Source organism: Lissotriton helveticus, chromosome 5_1 (assembly GCF_964261635.1).
Source record: "Lissotriton helveticus chromosome 5_1, aLisHel1.1, whole genome shotgun sequence".
Taxonomy (NCBI): Eukaryota; Metazoa; Chordata; class Amphibia; order Caudata; family Salamandridae; genus Lissotriton; species Lissotriton helveticus.
Genome location: NC_136065.1, coordinates 406,068,400 through 406,091,078, shown reverse-complemented (window position 1 = coordinate 406,091,078; position 22,679 = coordinate 406,068,400). Strand labels below are relative to the sequence as shown.

General features: G+C 45.2%; 1 protein-coding gene and 1 long non-coding RNA gene across 5 annotated transcripts in view; one reads left to right on the top strand and one right to left on the bottom strand.

Moving 5' to 3' along the window:
• The window catches only part of LOC144754613 (uncharacterized), a 230,327-nt gene that overhangs the window by 19,356 nt on the left and 188,292 nt on the right, over nucleotides 1–22,679 (bottom strand). The window contains exon 2 of the long non-coding RNA XR_013594750.1: nucleotides 13,829–13,937. This is a non-coding gene — a long non-coding RNA (uncharacterized LOC144754613). The remainder of the gene's footprint in view (nucleotides 1–13,828; nucleotides 13,938–22,679) is intronic.
• KCNAB2 (potassium voltage-gated channel subfamily A regulatory beta subunit 2) overlaps nucleotides 1–22,679 on the top strand; it is a 1,353,173-nt gene that overhangs the window by 1,230,541 nt on the left and 99,953 nt on the right. The gene's annotated exons all lie outside the window — the stretch shown is intronic.

Here is a 22,679-nt window from a genome sequence, read left to right as displayed (position 1 = left end):
TGTGCAAAGGGCAATTGAGTCAAGAACCATTGTTTGAGGTGTTGAATGAAGTGTGGTGGGCTCACAGGAATGCATCCAGTTATATTACGGTTACATTTTTCTGGAGGAGGGGCCAGATGATCAGTGGCAAATCGAATCTGGTATGGTTGTGTGGAAAAAAGAGCAGTATGGAGTGTAAGGTAAAGAGAAGGAAAGGATAAAAGGTAATGGTTGGTGACTTAGAAGCTGGTACCAAGAGGAGTACACAGTCGTATGATGTGGGGAATTCTACCAAAGAGGAACGGTGTGAGGTGGGAGAAGAAGTATTGGTCAAGAGGCTGGGTTTTGTGAGGAAAGGGGAATCAAACTAAATGGGTCATTTTGAAATTGTGAGGGTTTTGAGAAATGTGGTCAAGCTGAAAATTGGGGATGTTTGGAGTGCACCCCGTCTGGTGAAGACTCATGATTGTAAGACCAAGAAGGGCTTGGTACCCGTTGGGGATAACTTGGACCAGGCTGAGCAAAACAAAGGTGTAATTATTGGCTGTACTCTGCGTTACTCTGTGAGATGTCCTAATAAACCTAAGTGGTGGAATGAGTATGTTGCATCCACTGCAGGCTCCGATTGATTTGCATACTATATTCCAATAGTGTTTCCATGCAGAGTTTTTTAGTTCTTATTTCAAACTTTTTCTTTATACCTTTTCTGTTATTTCCTGCATGGTTTTTACCTTCACTAACCCAACATTTATTTTCACCATTTATCAGTAGTTGTGGCTACTGATAAGATGACTATGGTATATAATGTTGTCATTAAGTTCATTTTCTGCAATGTTTATGTTCTGGGGAGGGGTATCTGCTGTTTTGGATGTAGAATGTTGGGGGTGCTGATTCCAGGATCCTAGGTCATCCTGGTATCACGAGTTGTAAAGGTTCTGTGTGAGGCAGTTGTTGAGAGAGAGCTGAAGGTGTTGCTGCTCCCATGGTTGGTTCAATTGGAATAAAGATCCTTTTTGCCCCAGACCATCTCCGTGGGTAGGTGATGGATCTTGACACAACCATATGGCTCGGAGACTTGCAATGTGTGTTTTGGTGCCTTTTGGTGTGTATTATGTGTTCCTTTGGTATAGAATGAAGTATAAACATGGCTTAATTTGCATTTGTTTTAGTTGTGCTATTGCTAATTCAACAAAGCTGAGCTGCCATGTTGTGTGCATTGTTTTGCCCATGATGTACCTAATAAGTACTGCATATCCCTTGGATTTGTGTTTTACACACAATGATGGCAGTGGTGTGTCTGATATGTTTTGCTGGTCTCGGCACGTGTATAACTATTGATATGCGATATGCTTTTTAGGTGGCAAAAGCTTTCTAGATAGAAGGCTTTGGTGCGGTGCTGCATCGGGTGCATATGATGGTCCCAGTGAGATGTCTAATGTGTAATGTTGTTATACTGGTTCTTTTACAAATACTTGGGATTGTTTATGAGTAGATTTCTGAGGGGGCGTATATGTGCTGTTGAGGTGGCAGCACTCCATCTAGAATGTGGCTTTGGTGTAATGTTGTGCGCATGATGATGATGGGGGATGGGTGACTAATCCGACAAGACCCCAGCCCGAAACTTGGGGGTTACTATTGACAACAAGCTGTCCATGGCTGATCACATTAACAAAGTTGTACACACCAGTTTTGGACTGATGCACAGTCTTAAGAACATTTTTAGGTCGAGCATCGAGAGACCTATTGTTGCCCGTATTTCGGAATGTGGACACGAGATGGGCACGAGCGCAGATTACACCTCGTGGGCGCGCACGGCGCCGTGCCCATCTCCTGCCTCGGAAGCTCCAACACGCATGCACATACCCAGAGACACACACACGAGCGCCCATGCACGCACCCATACACACAGAGCATACACACACAGCATACACACACGCTATACACACACGCTCCCCCTCCCTCTTACCTCACCAGGCTCTTTTCTTGCCCTGTTTTCTTGTGGGCTCCTTCTGCCCGGCTCCCAATGGATGGGCGGGCGGGCGGGGGCGATGCGGCCAGGGACTCCAGTGCTGCTACGGCGGGCGGGGGCGACGCGGCCAGGGACTCCAGTGCTGCTACGGCGGGCGGGGGCGACGCGGCCAGGGACTCCAGTGCCGTCCATCGCCTCTTGTACGCCATCAGCAAGCGGAGCCAGAGAAGCGGCCAAGAACACTCTGCGCCTGCGCGGAAGTGCGTGCGTGCGCCCGCCTGACGTCACTTGGAGGCTGAACCTTACGGTAGGCAGGCGCGCTAATATCCGGAACGTAATGGAAGACCTCTCTTTCCCTAAATATTGCTCTGCCATAAATGTTTACAAGTGTTTATCAAAGTTTAGATCGTTTCACTCATAAACGTTTACAAGTTGTTATCAAAGTTTAAATGGTCTCACCTCTGTGTACGTGCTGGTTAGATTAAGGACAATAAAACCAATCACAGATCCAATGAGAACCTGCCTCCCTTCTGCAAGCTAAGACATGACGTGTTTAATTATGATAGCATTTCAAACAGAGGCAAACAAAACAAAATCAGTAATTTAAAATAAAGATACATTCTTTTTCCTGAATGATCATCCAAGCTATAAAATAATCCCATGATAAGGATCACAATGGAAGTGTTTGGGCGCCCTCTGGTGGTTGTCTGTAGAACTTGGTGTATCACACGAATAAATAAAAGCCCTGCATGTGTTTCTCAATGTCCGACGACTCGCACCTTTATCTTCTTGGCCCAAATCATTTCGGTCAATTTGTACATAGTTAATACAAACATTTTACGATATATTTATACATCTAAGGTACGTAAATACAACACATATTGCATTACAAATGCTATAGGTGTCACATTTGCGAAACTTACAACTATTGGCATTGTAAATGACAAAGCTATTAATTTGGCTATTTTCAAAACCAACACATAAATAAAATATTTGTCATTTACAATACCAATAGCTCAAACTTTCCTAATGCGAGACCTATTGCATTGCAAATGCTTGTTTTAAGTGGATCCCCCTTCCATCCCGCATGCCCCTAATCCAAGGCCTAATCATAAGCCGTATAGATTATGGCAATGCACTGCTTGCCTCCACAAACAAAAGCCTTTTGACAAAACTTCAGGTCCTGCAAAACACCGCAGCCAGGATGGTGCTTAATCTCCCCGTCAACCCCCCCCGGCACCTCTTCTGTGCCTTGCCTCAGGACACTACACTGGCTTCCCATTAAAAAACGCATTAATTTCAAAGTATGCTGTCTAGTCCACAAACCCATCAATGGTCAAGGGCCAAAATATCTAGTAAAAAAACTTGCGGACTATCACCCAACCAGAACCCTCCGTTCCACGAGAGTAAGCGTCTCTTAACTGTTCCGAAAGTTTGCATGGTCAGAAGCAGCGACAGATCTTTCTCTAAAAAAGCCCCAGAAACCTGGAATACTCTGCCTCTGCACATCAGCGCAGAACCCAACCACCAGAAATTCTGACGAAACTTAAAAACCTGGCTTTTCTAGCCCTGCCTGTCCCTCTGTCTTCTCACTGATCTCTGCAAGCGCTATGAGACTTACGGGTGATTTATGCTGTGAGAAGTTAGCCTGGCATATGTTGTCCACTATTCTAGTGGGCACCTTGCACCAGTCTAAACGATCCTTATGGTGATTGTTGTAAAGTCAACCTTATAGACCACCTATCCTAGTGGTAGCATGGACAGTCGTAGGCTAAAACGTCAGAGAGCATGTGAAGCCAGCTGTTTTACCATATATAATCCCTTGAATACCAAATAAAAGGACACCACACAAGGTATATATCAAATATATATGTATTTATTACTAACACAACCCCTCTGCACTCTTTATGAGGTCAAAGTTCGAGATACGTTACAAGTTACTCATTAAGCATACTATAAGTTGCACAGATACAATTCTGCCCTTGGGACCTCACAAACCATATACTAAGTAAGTGGTATAAGAGCCACTTCAGGAAAAATGAATAGGCCTAGAGCCTAGTGAATCGCTGGGGCTACACTACAGGACCAAAGGTTTGGAAGTAGGAGACCCACGGGAGACGCGTGCAGTGTGAGAACACAGACGCAAGCTACCATTGACTTACAATGGAGAACGAAGAAGTCACAAAGTTACTGATTAAGGACACTTCCGGGTGGACTACGGTGAAACCCCTTTAAACTAGGACACTTGGATAGTTAATACCCACGGGAGCACCGGAGTACTCGAGTTACCTCACCCAGGGAAGCCGGGCGCATAGGTGTCTTTTCGTGTCGGGTTTCGTCGATGCTTTCAATGGAGACCTGCGAAAGAAGTGCTGCAGGCGGCCGAAGGAAGAGTGTCCGGGTGGATCCAAGGGTGGATCAAGGAGCTGAAGAACCTGAAAGCAGAGGGGACAGAGTCTGGGACACTAGCCAGTGACCAGGAAGGAACCAGGATGGAACCAGGTGATGTCACGATGCAAACAGGTGAAGCTTGTCTCTGCAGCCACGAGGACCAGGAGGCGTCGACGATGACCAGGAGCTGGTGTCAAGCTGTCCCACGAAGGCTCTAGTTGACTGCGGTATTGGTATCCGGATCGGACCCAACAAGCCTTGGTAACCGCAACCCACGCAGGATGTGAAGATTCGCTTCAGTTCAGACCAGCAAGGTCTGAGGAGCTTCTCTTTTGGAAGGAAGCTGTAGCAAGCCCAGAGCAACTAGGCAAGCGTTGAAAATTAAAAGGATCGTCTTCAGGGGGCTCACTAGCCAACGGGCTAGCAACCGGGAAGACGCGTCGAGCTGAAATACAGGAGCGGGCCCCACGCGGCACTCGTGGAGTGTGGAGGCCTGAGCTAAGGTACAGACGTTGGTCGGGTCTGGGGCTTCTCGTGCCCCAATGCACAACTGCGAGTTACCTCAGGAGTCGATGCAGTTAGCAATTTGCAGGATGTCCAGGGAGTCTGGTCCCACGTCTCTTGTGTCCGCCACGGGTCTCCGCTTCGCTGTGGATATGGGTCGGAGTCCAAGAAGTCTGAAAGACCGGTCCTGAGTAGCTGAGTCGTCGGGTTCCGTCGGGAGCGTCCACAAAGCAAACCGGCAAGTTACTGGTGGTGCCTGTTTGAACAGGGAGGTCACTCATTGACCACAAGGGAGATCTTCTTCAGTCTTCTAGTCAGCATAGAATGTCGAAGTCCAAGAGTTTCATTTCGTAGTTTCTTTCCAGGGTAATCTGATGTCTCTAGACACAGCTCCTAACTTTATACCAAACTAAGGTGCTGGATTACCTGCTAGGTCCCTCCTATGGGTGGACCCTGAGAAGGGGGTGGTTACACCCCTTTCTCTTTGTCCAGTTTCGCGCTGGGGCTGGAGTGCCCCAGCAACTGATTTGAACCGGGCTATGCATGGAGCACCTTGTGTGCCCCAGGCAGTGTCTCATTTTGCAGCCCTCCCTGCCCCAATACACTAAAAGCCTGTCTGGGGAGGTGCTAGCACCTATTAAGGCAGAAAAACTATTGTCCAGGCCTCCCCTGCCGGAGTTTCGTCCATCAGCAGGAGGTCAGACTCGTGTCTGTGGCAGCAGCATCCATTTTGTGATGCTGAGGCTCTGTTTAACTATAACCGGGTAAAGCAGTATCTACATGTCTTCTCTCTCTAGAAGGGTGGAATGCTACCCCCGCCGCCAGAATTGGCGGGGGGGGGAATATTCCAAAGCGTTTGACACCTTATACGATATGTTTTGATAAAGCCAAACCAAAGTTAGCATTCAACCGCGAGTATTATAATGCACTTAAGAGTATATGGTATGGCTATGTCATAGAACAGCTATAAGGACATGGTTCCGAAAGCTGCAGAGGGGCTCAGCTCATGCTAGGGCACCCTATCACATAAAACCAAGCACTCTGCCTCCAGGATTGTTAAGGTCTGCCATAAGAGTAACTTATAGGTACATATGTGTCTATATATAAGGGTAGATATAGGTATACCATATCTAAGCAAGGGGTGATTACACCACCTTGCCCAGGCTGAGTGATCAGCCTGTGGTGTCAGTTTGGATGGCCAGCCAGGGGTGGCATAATACATGCTGCAGCCCCTGGTAGGCCTTGGATGCACCTATACCCTGGGTACCTATGGTACACTATACAGGGGCTCACAAAGGTGACCCAATACCCAATCAGGTATGTACCTAAAGTACATGGTATCAATTTAGAGAGAGAACAGCTGGGCTGTGGGTCAGATTAGCAGGCCCACAGCCACACTAAATTCGAAAAACCAGAAAATCACAGCAAAAAGTGGGGGTGACCATAGGAAGCAGACTCTACTCTCCTACATATGTGCTATACAAACTAAAAAAAAGTTACACTGAAGAGCGAAGAAGGGAAATTCGATTTTGATCTATGGTTCTGGTAGATCTCACTTACCAGAGGCAAGGCGGACTAAGACCATTTTATTTGAGTAGGCATATCTGTGCAGCATTCAGAGTTCATGAGACATGGTTATGCTATGTCTGTTTATTTTGGAGAAAAGTATGCAGAGAAAGCCTTAACCATGCAAATATTGACACATAGGGGCCAGCATATAGTTATGATAAAACATTGAACAAATAGGAAATAAATATGATGGTACATTGACACATTTTCACTGGAGGAAAGTGCAAATGAAGGAAAGCATGGAATGTGCCCAGAACACACTAATCCTTCCATGCAAGGAGATTCAGCCAAGCTGTCCTATTGTAGGTTTGAAATGTGTTTCTAGTTCGAGCCATACTTCATTGGGTGCATTGGAGAGTGGTAAATCCTGCTACCACATCTGCAGAGAGACAGTAGTGGGAGCTCTTGAAAGACAAAGTTCATGAGTGTATGGAAGGGTATTATTAGGAATCCTAAAGAGAGGGTAGTGACACAAAGCTTGATGGAAGATGAGAGAGTTATTTCAGTAGAACTTGAAAGAAAAGGGAGGCGGAAGTGTTAAAAAGGTTTTGTCCATGGGGAAGTGTAAGGCTTCTGAACGTACTTCAAATATTTCATACAGTATTCAGATCCACTACTCTTTTGCACGCATTCGAGAGCAAAAACCATGTGTGATATTTGGGATATCTCTGCCTATCTGTGTTGTCCACTTTTACTTCCACTCTGGGAGAACCTCCTCGTGCATTGTGAGGGGCAGGTTCTAGATCGAAACCTTTAGAGCCTCCACCTTTATGCCTGAAGATTGAGCAGGGCAATCTGAGTTATTTTGGTCTAGGTTTCGGTGATAATGGAGAGTATCTTGTCCGCTCGTCGGCGTGACGAAAGCTGTATATTTGTCAAAATCGTTTCTTGGTACCTGTGAGAAATTGTGTTGTTGGATGAGGGATATTGGATCTCTTTTCAAGCAATTACCACAGTCCTTGTAAGGGTGACCCACATAAAATCACTAATTAACCTGCTCTAAAACCTCTGGTAGCTTGGCACAAAAGTAGTCAAGCTAAACTTAGAGGCAGTGTGTGAAGTATTTATCTAGCACTTAAACAGTATTAAAGTGAAAACACTATACAAGAAAAATCCCACACCAATTTAGAAAAATATTACATTTTAATAAATTATCTGTTACCAAAATGCTTAGGTGAAAATGATACTACAAGGCGCCAACAGTGGTTATTCGGTCTTGCTGGACTTGGACAAAGTCACAAGTTCAGACTGCCCATGATAGAGCATGGGTCAGATTGGGCATAGCTGCGCGATATAAAAGCCTGTTCATTCATTCATTCATTCATACAGGGACCCGAGGTCTGGTGAGAATTGTGCCTTACGCAGCCTAGTTCCGATGCGGAGCTGCCAAGTCCACGTTGATTTGCATCACACTACATCAGTTCTGATGAGGAGCTGCGAGGGCTGCGTCAAGTTGCATTGCACTGCATCTGTTCTGACCACAGCTGGACTTGCAGAACACCTTTATCCCCACTTCCAAGGTTCTAGGATCGGGGAGGCACATTGGGGGAGTTAGAACTCACAGCAGGCACAGTCCAGGTGCAGGGTTCAAGGGTTTTGGAGCTTGGTGTGTCCCTATAGCTCAGAACAGGAGGCCTGTAAACTAGCCCTTGTAGTCACTTTGGTGGTCCTGAGTTTAGGGTGCAGGGCCAGTCCTTCTTCTTTAGATAGCAAGGCAGCAGAGAAGTCCCTCTTACAGGCAGGGTAGCACATAGAGCAGCTGGGTTGTTCTTTCTTAGACCTGCCAGCCTTAGGGTGGTCTTCTCCCCAAACATGTTGCCTTCCATTTAGTTTTTGCTGACACTAAGACTCTGCACTCTTTACTACTGCTAATCAGTGCTGAACTGCAAGTACTCCTTCCTTAAAACATGGTATTATTGTTTTATCCCCAATTGGCATATTTAATTAACTTGTACGTCCATAGTAAAGTGGTACTACCTGTACCCAGGGCCTGTAAATGAAATGCTACTGGTGGGCCTGCTGCACTGATTGTGCTCCCACTTATGTAGCCGTTTAAACATGCCATTTCAGAGCCTGCGGGTGCAATTTTAAACTGCCATTTCGACCTAGCAAAATAAACCTTTTGCCGGGCCAAAACATTCACTTTTAATGCATGCAAGTCACTTCTAGGGTAGGCCCTGGGCAGCCCAGAGAGCAGCGTGCAATGTATTTAAGTAGTTGGACATGAACATTTAAGTTTTACATGTCCTGGTAATGAAAAACTCTTAGATTCGTTTTTACTACTGCAATTCCTATCTCTCCCATAGGATAGCATTGAAGTTGCCTCATTACATTTCTATAATTGTAATTTCCAAATGAAAAGAGATAATTGGTTTATGTTTGGTGTCTCTGGAATCTTAATTCAAAATCCTAACTTATGGTGAAGTTAGATTTTAAAGTGGAATTCCAAAGATTTTACAGTTGGCATTTTCCAGCCGTAGTCATTTGGTGCCTGTAACCTGTCTCTGGTCACATGTCTGGGTGCAGCTGGCAGTAGCGCTTTCTGTATTCCTCCTAGACAGCCACACACAATGGGAGCTTAGGTGTGACTGCATGGGCCTTCACTGGCAGTATGGGAGGGAGGATCTGTGCCCAGCTTCACTTATACCTGAATAGTCTTTCCACACAAAGAGCCTAATGACCCTGCATTGTGACTTCAGCCAGCTTGGAGCCAGGGCAAGGGTGACAGGGAATTACATGCACGTCAAAGACACGGTGTAGAGGTTTCTTCCACCTTCCAGAACAAACCGCTGCGGTCGGCACTGTATGCTTTTAGGCACTATATTACAGTTTATTCTTTTAAAATTCTTAATTGCGGTTCTACTGACTAGATTTTTATCATTTTGATCTTTGATCTTGTTTTATTTATTAAATTCTGCTCTATTTGTTTAAAGTTGTTTGGTGTTTTTAATGTTTTACTGTTTAACGTGTTGCACAGATACTTTACACTTTGCCTGTAAGTTAAGCCTAACTGCTCTGTGCAAAGCTAGCAGGGGGTTAAGCACAGGTTAATTTATGGTTTGCGTGTGCCTTACTCTGTCACGGATTGTGGTCCCTGATTGACAGGGCTCACACCTCTGTCAACCAACAGCCCAATTTCTTACATCCTTCTTCTGAGTATTCCACAGGCCCAGAAGTGATCTGAAGAGTGGGTCTGAGAGTCCCAATTTTTATTCCTGGTGCCCACTTTGAAGTGGGCGAAGCTTCTGTAGTTTCCCTCTACAGAGGTGTGTGGAATTTCATGTCTCCCTCTCCTGATCCAAGTCTGTCCGGGGTCACAGTAGGCTAGTGTGAAGTCCTTTGTGAGTGCTGGGCCACTGCCTTTGAAGTGTAAGTTTGATAGGTGACCGTTCCCGCCTATTAAGTCAGAGTGGCCCATCGTGCCCACACGCAGACCCTCCATGGTGATACTGTCTGGGAGGAGTACACAAAGGCCAACTACTCCTTATCATGGGACCAAGGAAACAGGCTGCAGGTACCAGACGAGAAAATACCAACTTTCTAAAAGTGGCATTTTCAGAATTGTGACTTAAAATCCAACGTTACCATTAAAGAGGGTTTTAAATTACAATTCCTCAGATACAAACTTGACTTTCCTATCTGCTCCCAATCAAAAGTTATCACTTATTAAATGTAAAAGGTAAGTCAATGTTATCCTGCGGTAAAGGTAGGCATTGTAATAGTGAAAAGCAATTTGAGTTTTTCACTAACAGGACATGTACAACTTAAAAGTACATGTACAACTTTTTAAAGACAATGCACCTTGCCTTATGGGCTGTTTAGGGCCTACCCTAGGGGGTGACGTAGAGGTACATAAAGGTTTATTTTGCTAAGTAGAAATGGTAGTTTAAAACTGCAGTCACAGGGTGCCATGGCAGGCCAGTGACATGTTTATAAAGGGCTACTTAAGTGGGTGGCACAATAGGTGCTACAGGCCCACTAGTAGCATTTAATTTACAGGCCCTGGGTACCTGTAGTACCGATTTACTAGGGACGTACAGGTAAATTAAATGTTACAATTGGGTGTAAGCCAATTCTATCTTGTGTAAAGGAGAGAGCACAAGTACCTTAGCACTGGTTAGCAGTGGTAAAGTGCACAGAATCCTAAATGCCAACAAAAACAGGTTCAGAAATCAGGATGGGTGAACGCAGTATGTTTAGGGATGATCCTACAGAGGGGGCCAAGTCCAAGAGTGAATAAGGTGAAAGTCGATCTCAGGGGGTATTTATTTATGTGTTGCACTTTACGCTCGCTCTGGCAAAGCTTTAGGTACTGCTAAAAGGTTAGGTGGGTTCTTTTTTTTTATCCTTTTCAGCTTTTTTGTTTTGTTTGTCCTTTCAGCTGCCCTTGTCCAAGTATCCTTTTGTTGTGCATTTGGTTTTCCTCTTTACCGTTTGTCACGAGTCAGTGAGACCATAACTTGGTGCTCACTTTCCTGATGAGTTCACCATTTGAACACATGGACAGTTGCCCTTTGTGTCTGTTTACTTTAAAGACTGTTTTTCTGATCAGCTTTACGTCAAATTGGCATGTGAGTGAGCGCTCTGCCCTCCTTTCACCTTATGTTTTCCAGACAAGCTGGTCCTGCAGATTCAGGCTTCCCTCCATCAGAAAACGGCTACTCCATTTCACTTTGGCAAATCTATCACCTTGCCAAAGTTGTCTCTGCCTTCTCACCCCACCAAGGATGAGGTGAACCTGCACCGTCTTTATTCTCAAAGGGTTCTTTGTTTCTACATTAACAGGACAACAAGTTTCAGGTTCATGACCAACCTATGCTGGCTCCAAGAACAGCAGGCTCACTCAACCTGGGTGAAGGCTGCTAGTTTGGCAGTTTCCTGGAATACTCTTGTTAGAAATGGGGGTCTATAGTTGGAAGATTGTTACCCTATCCAAGTTGGGACCCTTCTTCCTAGTCATGATAAGGGAATTACCACTTCTGAAATAATCCCTGCTCACCCCTTAGTAGCTTGGCACGAGCAGTCAGGCTTATCTCGGAGGCGGTGTGTAAAGCATTTGCACTTAACCAACAGTAATACATTGAAAACACTACAAAAGGACACAACACCAGTTTTTGAAAAATATCCAATATGTATCTGTGTAAAACAAGACCAAAACAATAACAATCCAACAAATAGTTATTCAAAATATTCATAAAGCAAAAATAGACTTTAAAAACAGTTCCTTGAAGTCAATAACTCTGTCCGGGGCTACTATTGCGTCGTGAACAAACAAATCCAACAGTTCTTGCCGACCGCAGTGTCGCGGGCCAGCTACGGTGTCGGGAGGAGCCACAAAACAGTACCTTTAGAAATGCAGAGTGCTGGGGACCTTGTGGTGAGCTCTGAAGAGCTGGCGACGGCAGGCGTCTGTTCCGGAGGTCGATGCAAGAGTTGTCGGGCCCTGAAGTTACACGCTTTACAGATCGAAATCTATGCTGTTGAAGGCAGGAGTGCCGGCATCTGGGCTGCAGTGCGAAGTGCAACTGTGGGACGTGCGGTGCGTTCAGGTCGTGGTGCTGAGAGGGGCTTGGTGACGGTGTCGGTGAGACCAGGGCTGCTGTGCGAAGTGGGGTGATGCTCATCATGGTGCTGGCAGGTCACGTTGCAGGTAGCGTCGTCGTTGAAGTGCTGTTGTCTGCTGACAAACTGGAGACAATGGTGCTGGCGTCGGTGGGCACAGACTGTGGAGTGGGATGCTGCAGTGTCGATGACAGCTTGCAGCGTTGTATTCGGTGAGAGCAGAGCTGTGGTGCGAATCAGGACACAGCTCTGGGTTCTCCACGAGTGATGTTCACAGTCCAGGCAGCAGCGGCAGTGACTGCATAGTCAGCGGTGTGAAGCGAGGCGGTATGGAGTGCAGTGCCCACAGTTCATGGTGCAAGCAGCGGCTCAGTGGTGGGATCAAACGGCGTCGCCAGTGAGACGAGGGTTGCAGTGTGAGATGCGTCCGTGCCCTCTGCGATATCTTCAAGTCACTGAGCCGGCAGTAGTGTCGTTGACAGCGTCTGGTTGCTTTTTCTTCTATTGCAGCACAAAACACACAGTTCCCAGTGCTGGTAGCAGATGAACTTGAAGTCTTTGTTGTTCCTGAGACTTCTTGAACAGGGAGCAAGCTGCACATCAAGGTCTTGGAGTTACTCAGGGAAAACAGATGCCGGAAGTCTAGCCCAGTCCTTTCACTGCTCACGACAGAAGCAGCCACTGCAGGCTAACACAGCAAAGTGGTAGACTCTCCTCACAGCTTCTCCAGCTCTTCTTCTTGACAGGTGTTTTGATCCAAAAGAGTTTTAAAGTTCTGGGGTCAGGGCCCAAATATGTATACCACATTTCCATTTGAAGTTGGCATAAACAAAGTTCCACTGCATACATAATTCAGTTCTGCCTGGCATGGCAGATTCACTCCAAGATGGGGAGATAGCCTTGTGGAAGGCAGCCACAGTCCATGCAGGTGAAAGTGACAACTCCTCCCACTACTCTAAATGCAGCCAGGTCTATTCAGCCTAGCTATGAGTCACCCAGGAAAGGCAATGCACACTTCAACCCCCTTGTGTCTGTCTAGTGTGAATGCACATCCCTGCAACACAGGATGGTTATGCAGGAAAATGCCCACTTTATAAAAGTGGCATTTTTTCAAACACACAACCTAAAAATCATCTACACTAAAAGATGTATTTTTTAATTCTAATTTCAGGAAGCCTAAATTCCATTTCTCTATCTTGTCCCAATGGAACGTTATGCTTTTAAGATGTTACAAAGCAACTCCCATGTTAGCCTGTGGGACAGATAGCCTTCCAATAGCAAAAACTAAATTGCCAGTATTGTACTATAAGGACATGTCACACACACCAGTACATGTCATACCTTTCACATGCCCTGCATCCTGCCCATCCATGGGGGTACCTTGGGCCTACCTGATGGGTATCTTACATGTAAGAAAAGGGAAGGTTAAGGCCTTGCCAGGGCGCCATGGCAGTAGAAACTGCACCAGACACTGCAGTGGCAGGTCTGAGAACCCTGTGAAAGGCTGCTTGTGTGGGTGGCACAATCAGTGCTGCAGTCCCACTAGCAGCATTTGGTTTACATTTCCTGGCCACACACAGTGCACTGTACTTGAGATTTAGTAGTAAATCATATAAGCCAATCATGAAACACCAATCCTTAAACATGATTTACAGTAGGAGCACATGCACTTTAGAACTGATCAGCTGTATTAAAGTGCGCAGAAACCCTAAACCATCATAAACAAGCCCCAGTGTACCTAAAAAAACAGGAGGTCAGAAGCAAAAAGACAGGGCAAACACGTCAAAAGATGCCAGGTCTAACAGTTCTCATTTTAGACATTTGCCGTGCTGCAATTTGGGCTTCGGTCCAAACCTTTAGCATGCGTTACAGTCTCAACGTCTGCAGGAATAACTATTTCACCAGATCTGTATTGCGAGACATTCTGGGTTGACCGTCTCTTCAAAGAATTTCTCCAAAGATGCTAAAAGAAAAAAAAAGAACAAATTATTTCTTCAAATAGCTACATACCCAATACCACATCATACTTCAGGGTAGAAAGGGCGGTCCACTCCTGACACTGTTCATTTATTATGGCACCAGGCCAGGGTACCACAATGAAAGCATTTCCATGAGCAAATCAGATACCTAAGCAACAAATTGCAATGCCAAAATGTCTGTTGTTTGCTGCCGTTCTTTAGGTTTTGTCAATGCTTGTTTTGGCATGTTTATGAAAGACTTTGTTTGCAGAGCTGCCTGGCCATTGTCAATATAAAGATAAAACCCTGACACCAAAATGTGGCTTTGACCTCAAGAAGCACTCATTCATATAGTAGCCCTGGGAATCAACGAGTCCTATTTTGTGCGCATAGCTACTCCTTGTGAAAATTCATAATGCCTGGACTCAGAATGAAGTTAGCCAGTGGCCTGGCACATTGCCCCATGCTGTAGTGGTTGGAAGAATAATGTGACTGACACATCTGATCAATGGTTGAAGAGGGCTGTCTCAACACCGGGGCAGTTTTGAGCTTGGAATGACACAATGTTTAGATGTTTTGCACAGTAAGGAAGACTACATTCATTTGTACTCCCTGCAGGCAGAGTTCGTGGTAATGTCATGGGAATCAACCGTAAAATCATGCCCATAACACGGGCTAAATAGGCTCATTACACGAGCCTACATACTACCTTTAGTCCATTTTGTGTGCCCTTTGGGGGGGCTAATAGTGCTCTCTTGATGACATGATTGCCCCCCAAGGGAAAACAACCATTCAGTAACAGGTCAGCCTGTGTGCAAGAAAAGCCGACCTCCTGAATATTTTTGCAATTATTTTTCCCCTGAGGGGTGTGATCGTGCCACCAAGGGAAGACGCACATTCCAAAAAGATTATGTCACCCTGTGGGATCTGCTTATGTCAGAAATGCAGACGTGCATTTTGATTGAGCCCAACAGGGCAAAACACACATTCCCAAAAATTATATGGTCCCCAGGGGTGTCACACTGTATGTCAGAAGAACTCCAACCCCCCTCCCCCTTAAAAATTTGCATCTAATAATTTTTACTCTGGTGGGACGGGGTTGTACCCCCAGTTGAAAACAAACATTTTAAAATAAATGCATGCCTCCTGCGGGCCGGCCTGTGAACCTTTGGGGTTGACTATTCGAAAAACTATGAAATCCCCGTGGTTCAGTGGCTTTCTGGACGTGGATCGCAGCCTGTCCATGATCGACGAGAATGAAATTTGAGAAAGACTTCGGTGGAAAGGAAAGACTCTCCCCTTTCCTACGATGGCTCCCTCAAACGCAGGGAGGCCGTCTAGGGCCTACAATCCCCACTGAATAGGCAAGAGAGATCTCAGTTGCTTCTTCCTTGTCGCTCTAGTAGAGGTTTATGATGTTAGCATACCTCGCAATGGGCTGATTTTTAACAAATGGGCGAGTGAATGGGTGAAGGCTGAAGGGGAATAGATTCCGCTTCAGCCCAACCCTTGGAACTGGAATAAGGAAGCCTCCGGTGCAAGCACTGGAGGTTCCTTTTAAACCCTCCCCAGCATCAGCCAATGACCACATTGTGGAGGTAGTTGTTTCGTCAGACAGTGGCCGACTCCGGCCCTATTGGATTTAAATATCATCTTGCTTTTTAAGAAAGCAATCACAACCATTCTGTTTAAAGATCTAAGGCATGGGTTATCTTCTCTGCTACTCTGTGCTGTCTTAACTATTCGCTGTGTGTTAGCATTAGGAAGACATTTGGTACTGTACATCTCTCTTTATTAGCAAATTAATCAACCAATCAAATCAGTTCCTACGGAGGCCGTGGATCAATCTCCTCTGCACGAGCTACGAAATGGCATTGGTGGATGGCATAGGAACTCGCAAGACCATCGTATTCTCTTTTTTCCTTTTCCCCTTCCTCTGCGTTTGTAACTCATCTACTGGTGAAATGATGCTTGCAGAACACTCTCAGATCAGCCAACCCGTGAGCCTACAAGGATTGCTGCATAGCAGATCCTATCTCAGAGCACTGTAGGAGCAAATAAACTGGGCCAAAAGAAATAGGGCCAACTGCAGTCAGGAAGAAGCAGAAGGAGCCAGCCTGTCGGCTGGAAAAAACCTGTAGCGCCAAGAAGTCAATAAAAGGGAACCACCAAAAGAGTGTCCCAATCAGTAAAGCTCTCCAAGAAAATTGACAACAAGAGCTAGTCACCCCACCAGACAGATTACCCACAAAACCGAGTGGCATATGGGCTACCTACACCCACGCAAAATTGACGTTTTGAGATGTTTTAATGTTGTAACGTTGCATGCCCTAATGGAAAATATGTTGCCAACTGCAAGTGAGAACAAGGTAGGCAAAGAGGTGGACCCCAACCATCTGTGTTGGTTCATTCTGATAAAATAATTTATCAATATATTTCAAACAGGCGGAAACATCTGCATAGCTGAATCCCAACTCTAGTACCTTGGTCAACAGCCGGAAATGTTCTTACCCGGCTCCTTTATTAATTGAACACAGTACAGTTGCATAAGGCACTGCCTGCTGTCTGCTAACTCTGGCTGTAATTAAGGGCTGCAGCAGTAGCTCTTCAAGCGTTTTGCCCCGCTCACGCCTGTCTGTTTGAGTAATCTACGTCCAAAAGCGTTTTTAAATAGGGCAGCCTATTGTGCCAGGGGGCACACGCAGTTCGCCATTCATGCTACTTTACATCCCAGCCTCAATCAGTACCTTCCTTTGTGAGGCTCTACAGGCTCTTGTGAGGCTCTACAGTTATAAAATCAAGCTACATTTAGCTCCGCTGGCAATCTTTGAACAGTGAAATTGGCCATTAACTTATTCTTTCTCATTTTTTAAGCGCTTAGCGGAAGATCTTTTATGTTTTCAAATTCTTTTCATTGTTCCTAAATGCATATATTTTTTAATATAACACAAAGAAGGCCAATTATTCTGATTTTTGATGTGTAATCATTCTTTTCTCCTCAGAGCTCATGTTTTAGATTCCTCTCAGATTTGCTCCTTGGCCAATGCAAGGGTTTTGTGTGCTTTGGAGGCACGTTTTGCCATGTCCAGATTAGGGTCAGTCTTCGGACGCTTGCGTAACAATCTCCATGACCTGGCAGGAAGCTTGTTAAGTATCAAGTTGGAGAAAATCGAAATGAACCAAACTAGATTGTGCGGTCAGACTGCCGAATGACCATCTGGACTAAGTGAAGCTGATGAAAAGTGAAACTGACAAAGATGTGATGAATTAATTGAAATAGAGCCACCGGTTGGCTGTCGATTCACCTAACAAAATGCATAAAACATAGGAATTGAAATTAATACTTTTAAAATGGAATCTTACAGCATATTTTATCCGGCTAACATGACATAGAAAATGGGCAGTCTGCACGTTTTTTTCTATTTCCACTGCACCCAGTAGTTTTGTAACGCTTTTCAGAGTGGGGTTGCATTTATCAGTGTTACAACAATGAAGACATTGGGATTGTGAAAAATCCAAGTCACACAAATGCAAGTGCTGCAAATGTGCCATGCCCATTCAGCAGGAGATTGAATGGTAAGGGTGTGGTGGGATGTAGCCCATTGTGCATTTTGGAGCACATTGCAAAAATATTACAGAAGCATGGTGTGTTAGCACATAGTCTTTTACAAGCAGCACAATTTCAATTGAAATGGCCACAAAATTCACACAAACATTCAGTTTTACTGATAAAACTACACGAGACTCCGCACTGAAGGCTGCATCCGAAAATGTAATAAGAGCTGCCAAAGAAAAATTTTAAGGAAAAAAAGGATTATTCAAGAACTAATTATTGACGTTGAAAATGCCATGCCATTGCAATTTTGGAGGAACAGGTAGATGCATGTAATTGGATTCATAAGGCGCTACGGAGTCTCCTACATTTCCGCAATCTAGAACCCTCCTTTGAGGGGTTGTATGATAGAAACCTAGGACACACTACCTAATTTCTAGCTTCATAATCGTTTGAACTCTGATGACCATTGGAAAATAACTGATCACTTGAATAATAAAGCGGATTTGCACTGATCCACTTTTTTTAATCTGTGCATCCATTTCAAAGGTTTCTGGGATTTAGTAGTTCGGTTATGTAAGATTATTTGGTTGGATATGATAAGTAGAGATTTGTCAAATGTATAGTTTAGTAATGCTCCGTGTTGGGTAATGTGTAGGCAAAATGACCTTGATCCTGCGATTGTGTAGTTTATTTGTATGCATGGCTGTGTTGACGGACTTTGAATTTTTTTTCTTAACCTGTGTGATCGGTTGCCCATTGTCAAACTATGCTGATTGTTATCCGTAGACCATTATTTCAGCCAGGCAAATAGCTATGATTTGGGCATCAGTGTGTGTGGTGTGTGCTGTTTGGTATCCAGTAGAAGCCGAATGTGGTGTATTAGTGGTGTGTTGGTTGCATGTGGTGAGGTCTGTCTATAGTGTACTATTTGACTGGTTGTGTTAGATGTGGGTGATATTTGTAGCATACTATATGACAACTTGTTTTGTCGGAATGAGGAGATCAACACGAAGTAATGTTTATCAGTTTATTGCTAAAAAATGCAGGAGCCCCCTTGCCGCAGGTCCGTCCTCCATAAAAGTGCAACGTATCTAGAGATACAGTTGTGAAAACCATGGAGAAATAATGCGGTCATGAGGCTCATAACAACATAATGCAACTTGAAAGCAAGCAGCATGCGTGATCACGCTCATGATGTACACTCATAATCAGTCGCATGATTACATGCGTGCATGCACATAAGTACACAAGCATGTGATCACTCTACACAGCTGTACGACAGTTCTTAGGCTTTCTGTTGGCTGGACAAGACGGTACAAGCAGAAGAGGCAAGGTGTTGAGTTGGTGGTTACATAGAGGCATGGTGGAAGCGGGAAAGGAAAATTGCATCTGTGTGCGGTGTATGCATGTGTGTACTAGTGCACATCGAGTGCATGAGGGTCTACATGTCTGGTGAGCGAAACTGGAACTCCCGAGGCTTATAAATTGAACGTAGTCTGATAAAGAGATTTTGGACCCAAGGAAAATCCCACAATAGTAGGCACCTCCTCTCCCTCTTTACAGTTCCCTCTGTCAGCTGCCTCTCCATGACCGATCAATTAACCTGTGTTGACCACAAACTGAAGAGGGAGATGACAGATGTATGGTCAGTGGCTGATAGGGACACTCCCATTCATTGCTCTAGATGCTTTGACTTCTCAAAGAGTAGAGGTGACTGTTTTTGAGTCTGTCCCCCTGGATGCTAAGGGGCACTCCTAGAGCTTACCTAAAATATGGTGGACTTGGCTACCATAATAGATGATCTCAATCAAGGTTGCCTAAATAATTTCTTTTCCACAGCACTCATGCTTTGTGTCTGACATATGCAAGAGTTCACATTTGTATGGTTTTGGATGTGTACGACGACTGAGGGAGCCGACCGTAAGACTTTGGGCACTAGATTTTCACAGTCTTGTACTACAGTAGGAGAGTTAGTTTGTGAGTGCTATGCAATGTTTCAGTGGGTGAGTACAGTACTTCAGGTGGATCACATAATTTCCTTGCATACGTTGTGAATGAGCCTATTGTGTAAGGGGGCTGTAATAGGGAGAGGACATGGATGCCAGGTTGCCTGCAGGATAGGGTGGAGATGAGCATTTTAAATGAAACCGCAACACTGCACTGTTTCCTGATTCTCAGAACACCAAGATATGTACCCTATCCCATGTGTGCCTCCTTGAAGCTTTAGAGATCTATTGATGCAAAAGGGAGTTCTGAAAAGTGCAGAAGAGACAGCAGACCTGCATGGTAAGGTATGTGAATTTGTAGAGTGAGGCTAATCACCGTGAGGGTATCCAGATGTGGAGAAGGGCAGGCCTGTGTGGGGAGGAGGAGATTATACCTGCTTCGTCTGGAAGAGCCATGTCTTGAGGTTACATTTGTAAGTGCATGAGGGAGGGGGAGGTTCTGAGGTGTTTCAAGAGGTCGTTCCTGGTCTGCTAGGTATGAGAAGGAGCGTCTCCCGCTTCTTGTCTTCTTGATGCAAGGGAGCGGTGCTCTTGACTGGAATGCAGATCAAAGGTGTCTGGTGGATTAATAGAAGTAGAGGCGTTGGTTGAGGTAAGCTGGACCTGTGTTGCAGAGAGCTTTGTAGGCATGGGTGAGTAGCTTGAACTTACATCTTTCCTGGATTGGGAGCCAGTGGTGTTTGTTGAGGTGTAGAGAGATGTGGTTATTTCGCAGGATGTTCAGGATGAGTGTGGAGGTGGCTTTCTGAGTGGTTTGGCGGTGTAGGACATGGGCTGGGATTCGGATGTAGCAGGTGTTAACGTACTCAAGTCTGCTTGTGATAAGAACCGGTGCAAGCATTCGTATAGTGTTTAGTGGGATACACTAGAAACTTTGAGTTGCATTCGTAGGACGTGGCAGCAGGATGAGGAGGAGCCATTGAAATGTCTACTTATGGAGAGGTTGGTTTCCAGAATGATCCCAAGGATCTTGGCGTGGTCCGCAGGGTTGGGTAGAGGACCACCAAGAGGCGTGTAGTAATGAGTATAGTTTGGTATGTGTAGAACGTAGAATCAGTCTGGTCATGTAGAATTGTGAACCAGAACTACAGGGTGTTCTTAATATATAATTACATGAGTAGAAGGTTAAGGTCAGATGTACTGGAGCTGGTGATACTTCTTCATGCCTAGGCGATGTTCGAGGTTTCCAATAAAATATAATCTTCCATAAAACCTAATTGGATTTCCTTGTCGTTACTTCAAGGCGTCTCAGGGGGGAGTGGTTTTTTGCTGAAGATTGGACTCTGGTTTTGTCTGTGTTGAGCTGGGGGCAGTTGGTCATCTAAGCAGCGAGGGGGTTCCTGAGTGGAAGGTATTCATCAGGGTGGTAGTTACTTCCTTGGAGGTCGTTCGTGTACCAGCTGGGCATTTGCTGTTTTTGTAGGTCTTGTTTCTGGTAGGAGTGGTGCAGTTGGCGAGCTATTTATTGAAGAGCTTGGTGTCGACATTGAGGTGCCTGGTGTGGTTGGATAGGTGTTCCTGTAGGGTCTTGGTCCAGTATTAGTCTGATATTTTGCCCTTGTGTCTTGATGGTTCTTTGGGTCTTTCCCGTAGAGTGGCTTGGTGGGCGGGTATCTTGAAACGTATGATGGAGTGGTCGGACCATGTGAGCGGGGTCATATGTATGGTGGTGATCCTGTTGGAGGAGAACATCGGGTTGAGGGTGTGGCCTGCTGTGTGGATTGGTCTTTGGACTAGTTGGTGCGTCCGATGTTGCTGAGGCTGTTGAGGAGGGTTATTGAGTTTGGGTCTGTGATGTCTTCCAGGTGGAAATTGAGGTCCCCGAGAAAGATGTGGTTGGTTGATCTGATGGAGAGGGGAGCGATGAAGTCTACAATGTGGTTGCAGAATTCTGCTGTGGGGGCCCAGGGTCGGTAGGTGTGGGTTCCCTTGAGGGTTACTTTATAATCCGTTCATATTTTGAAGTGGAGGAGTTCCATGAGGTTGGAGTCCCTGGTGGTGGAGCCATCAGTTATGTTTTTGTAGATGATCGTGAGTCTTCCACCTGGTTAGTGGGTTAGGTCCTAGTGTATGATTTTGTCGGCGGACTGGATGGCTGCCGTTTGTTGTCTCCGTTGGTGGCAGTGATGTGGTGTTTTGCTTTGGATGGTCGTGGGTAAGGGGTTCCTGGTGCTGGGCACGGTCCAGACACAGGCAGGCGTAGTCAGACTTGCCTTTGGCGTCAGTGGCACATCCACTGCTTGTTCGCGCTGCAGCCTGCAGTAAGTAGGTCCTGTAGTGGATTGGGATTTTGTTGCAGGAAACAACAGTGAGCAGGAAAAATCCAGACCGGTAAACCTCTACAGCAGCAGTGTCACTTAGTCAAAAGGCATCGACTGGATCAGGCTGGAACAGGCTGAAACTGGAGGCCACTGGCAAGTGACGAGCAAGGTGTCCAGGTGCCTACTGATGCAGTCACTCTGTGGACTGTATTAAGTATGTCCTGGGGACCTCAGGGCTTTTGTTGGGTGGAAAAACAGTGAGAGGGAAAACTAGTGTGGAAAAACCCAGGTACTGGCGGTGTCACTTGGTCAAAAGAAGGCAACTGGATCAGGCTGGAACAAGCAGGAACTGGAGGCCACTGGCAAGCCAGGTGTGCAGGTGCCTACATGTAGAGCATCTCCCAACTTGACTGTTCATGTAGTTTAGGGACATAATGTTGACTGATTATGACCTGCTCATTTAACAAAATTGTATAAAAATGAAATTTGCTACTGATTAGCAACTGAGCAATGGGAGCACTATTAAGTATTTTATGAAACTAAACATTCAAAGAATTATTTGTTGATAAAGAGTTCTTTAATGTATTTTGAACTAATACGTCAGAGTCAATTCAGTAAGCTTTCTTAGGTGTTTATTTGTTGCTTGTTTATGAGTTGGTGAGTACTAATTTAATCTTGAAATCATAGAGCTACAGGACGACGAATCAGCACAGAAAATACCGTCTAATTAATTTTTTCGCAATGGTAATGATTGTTTCCTGCAACAGTAGAAGTTTCTTCTTACATTAATTGTGTTATTGTATGGATGTGGGGGTAAAGGGGTTATAAAAATTGATGGCAATCATTATGATTTCCTTACAGGTATAAAATTGCTGAACGTTTTGTGAATATGTAAGCAAGTAAATACATTATGCGTAGGAAAGT